The following is a 3646-nucleotide window of genomic DNA, read 5'->3' on the forward strand; positions in this document are numbered from 1 at the left end:
TAATAAACTAATGGCACTTGGAATGCTTCAGCAAAGGCGCTGAATAAACTCAGAGCACTTATTATGTGTAAAACTCACCCCAAGGGTGGTTCACACTGTAATAAGGGGCCTGCAGCCCAGTTCCTGATCTGTTTGAGGTGTGCAACTTTCCTTGGGAAACCATGTGCATAAGGTCATTCATGTTAGAGCATTTCCCTGCTGTCCTGAGAGTGTGGGGAGTTGGTGGTGCCATGGTCTCAGGCCTTTTGCTCCCAGAGTAGGGTGTTGCCAACATCTTAGAAGGGATTCCAGCTTAATTTGACACACACCAGTTATTGACTGGAGTCGGAGACTAACCTCATACTTATGTAGGCTTCAGAAACAGACACGGGCTGAATCCTGCTTCTGTCACTTTGTCTCTCTGAGCCTCCAATCCCTTTTTATTATTTGGCTGCACCACGCACCTTGCAGGATCTTTGTTCCCTGACCAGGGATTGAAGCCCTTGGTAGTGAAAGTGTGGAGTCCTAACCACTAGACTGCCAGGGAATTCTGTCCAATTCCTTTGAAAATGAGGATGACGACCACTTTCTCACAGGGTTATTTTGAAGAGTAAACTTGATAACATATTTTAAAACACCTTGTGCAGCTTTAGAATCGAGTAGATGCTTAATAAATAGTACCTGTTATGATGGCTATTAATATCTTTATGTTGTTATTACATTATTAACTGACATTTTAGGGCTGGACTGAAAGATGGACAGGGGGAAGATTCATTCGTTTACTCAACAGTCTGCTACACTGGCTCAAGTAACACAGTCTAAATATGGGAGAACATGAAAATAGGCATATACAGGCTATGATAAGGGATTGCATAAGGTGTTTTGGGACTTCAGCAGAAGAATCAATAACCAGGAGACTCAACAAAAGTTTTGCGGAGCAGGTAGTTCTCTGTTTCAAACCTGTGCTTTGAGGAAGTAGAAAATGCTGTCTGCTGGAGCCAGGTAGAATGTGAGAGCTGAACCTGTGTTCTTCACCCAAAGGGCCTGGATTCTGATCTGCAGCCCCTCTTGCTTCAAGGCCTCACAACTCCCACACAGCCCACAGAGCCATCTTTGCCCTGGAATACCTATCTCCTCCTTCCCTGGTGGCTCAGACAGTAAAGCGTCTGCCTACAATGCAGGAGACCCAGGTTCGATCCCTGGGTCGGGAAGATCCCCTGGAGAAGGAAATGGCAACCCACTCCAGTATTCTTGCCTGGAAAATCCCATGGACAGAGGAGCCTGGTAGGCTACAGTTCGTGGGGTCGCAAAGAGTTGGACTGAGTGACTTCACTTTCACTTTCACTTTTCCTGGGCCCCCTACTGGTGGTGAACATCCTGGGATCTATGCTGTGGTATGAGGTGGCTGAGTCATAAAACCTTTCCTTTTACTGCTAAACTGTAATGGACGCCTTCTTGTCAAGAGCAAAGCCCCAGGTCGACCTTGTGGGGAAGGTGTACTGACCATTGCTTCTCCCCACAGGGCCAAGTGAATATGTGTGTGGGGGTGAGGAGGTTGGGGAGAGGCAGCCCAAGGGGCAGGAGTACCTTCTAGATAGGTGTCTGACTGACTCACAAGCTGGAATCAAGTTTGCCAGGAGAAATATGGGCTTCTCTGGTTGCTCAGTGGTAGAGTCTGCCTGCAATGTGGGAGACACGGGTTCAATCCCTGGGTGAGGAAGTTCCCCTGGAGAAGGAAATAGCAACCCACTCCAGTATTCTTGCCTGGGAAGTCCTATGGACAGAGGAGCCTGGTGGGCTACAGACCATGGAGTCACAGAGAGTTGGGCATGACTGAGTGACTAACGCTTGCTTTTTATGGGAGAAATATCAACAACCTCAGATATGCAGATGATACCACTCTAATGGCAGAAAGCAAAGAGGAACTAAAGAGCCTCTTGATGAGGGTGAAAGAGGACAGTGAAAAAACTGGCTTAAAACTCAACATTCCAAAAACTAAGATCATGGCATCCAGTCCCATCACTTCATGGCAAATAGATGGGGAAAAAAGTGAAAAACAGTGACATTTTCTTGGGCTCCAAAATCACTGAGAACAGTGACTGCAGCCACGAAATTAAAAGACGCTTGCTTTTTAGAAGAAAGGCCATGACAAACCGGCACAGCATTTTAAAAAGCAGAGATGTCACTTTGCCAACAAAGGTCCGTATAGTCAATGCTATCGTTTTTCCAGTACAGATGTGAGAACTGGACCATAAAGAAGGCTGAGCACCAAAGAATGCTTTCAAACTATGGTGCTGGAGAAGAGTCTTGAGAGTCTTTTTGACTGCAAGGTGATCAAACCAGCCAATCCTAAAGGAAATCAACCCTGAATATTTATTGGAAGGACAGGTGGCAGAGCTGAAGCTCCCATACTTTGGCCACCTGATGTGAAGAGCTGACTCACTGGAAAAGATCATGATGCTAGGAAAGACTGAAGACAAAAGGAAAAGGGGACCACAGAGGATGAGATAGTTGGAGGGCATCACTGATTCAATGGACATGAGTTTGAGCAAACTCAGGGAGATGGTGAAGGACGGAGAAGCCTGGCATATTGCAGTTCATGGGGTTGCAAAGAGTAAGCCACTACGTAGCGTCTGAATGACAATTCTGAGAAGATGAGGCTTCCCAGGGTGAAGGAGGAGGACAGAGCCCCTTGCCCCTTTTCCCCAGCTCTCAAGAGTAAGCCTCCAGTGCTTCTTTCCTGCTGCCATCTGGCAGTGGCCCAGACCAATCTCCCAAGTCACTGCTGACCACATCTTCCAAACCAAAACTCCTAATGCATGGTCCGACAAAGATTTTTCTGCCCACCTTCTAAATGCAAGAGAGAATACTGAGAGCTCTAGAATAATCCCTGTCTTTAAATTCAGGGTCTCCTCTTTATCACGCATTTTTCATACATAATGAAAAGAGCCCCATGAGGTAGCTGATAATCATTTTCATTTAATAGTTGAAAATACGAAGAGAGGAAATAACTTGCCCAAGATGCTATCTCCCGGAAGTTTGAATTTTGATCTCCTACTCGGATTCCTAGGTGTGTGCGCGCGCGTGTGTGTATGTGTCGCGGGCGTGGGGGTGAGGGTAGGAGCATGCCGAAATATCCTGAGCAATTGCAGACGCACACGCCATTTATTTGGGGCCTCGAGAAAGGGCAGCCAAGAACTGAGCTGCCCCGGTTCTCACTTCTGGGTTGGAAATCCCCGAGCAAAGGGCTCGGTCTCCGCCTCGTCCCATCACGGTCTGGCCTCAGGCCTCACGGCCCGGTCGCGGAAAAACACCCTTCGACCTTGAGGGTCACCCCGCGGCCTCCGGCCCTTGCTCAGCCCAGGTGCGGATGGGCGGGCCACGGCGTGGGCAAATGACTCCCCGGTCAGGTTCTGCCCACCCCCCCTTCCCTGTCACATGGACGCGCCTTCCGCAGCCAGAAGTGCAGAACGGAACGAACCACGAGGAGGAGCGGGGGAGGCGCCTAGGGCAGTGGGTCAGCGCCCCGCGGGGCAGGTGGGCGGGCCCCACCGCCTCGAGCCGGCCCGCCAGCCAGTCAGCGGGCGCGGAGGGCGGGCCGGCGGGCGCGCGCGCTCGCGCCGCGCCCCGCAGCGCCCCCTGAGGGGCGGCGGCGGGAGCTGGTTCC

Source organism: Giraffa tippelskirchi, chromosome 3 (genome assembly GCF_054371585.1).
Source record: "Giraffa tippelskirchi isolate mGirTip1 chromosome 3, T2T-mGirTip1v1.2.pri, whole genome shotgun sequence".
In the NCBI taxonomy this organism is placed as follows: Eukaryota; Metazoa; Chordata; class Mammalia; order Artiodactyla; family Giraffidae; genus Giraffa; species Giraffa tippelskirchi.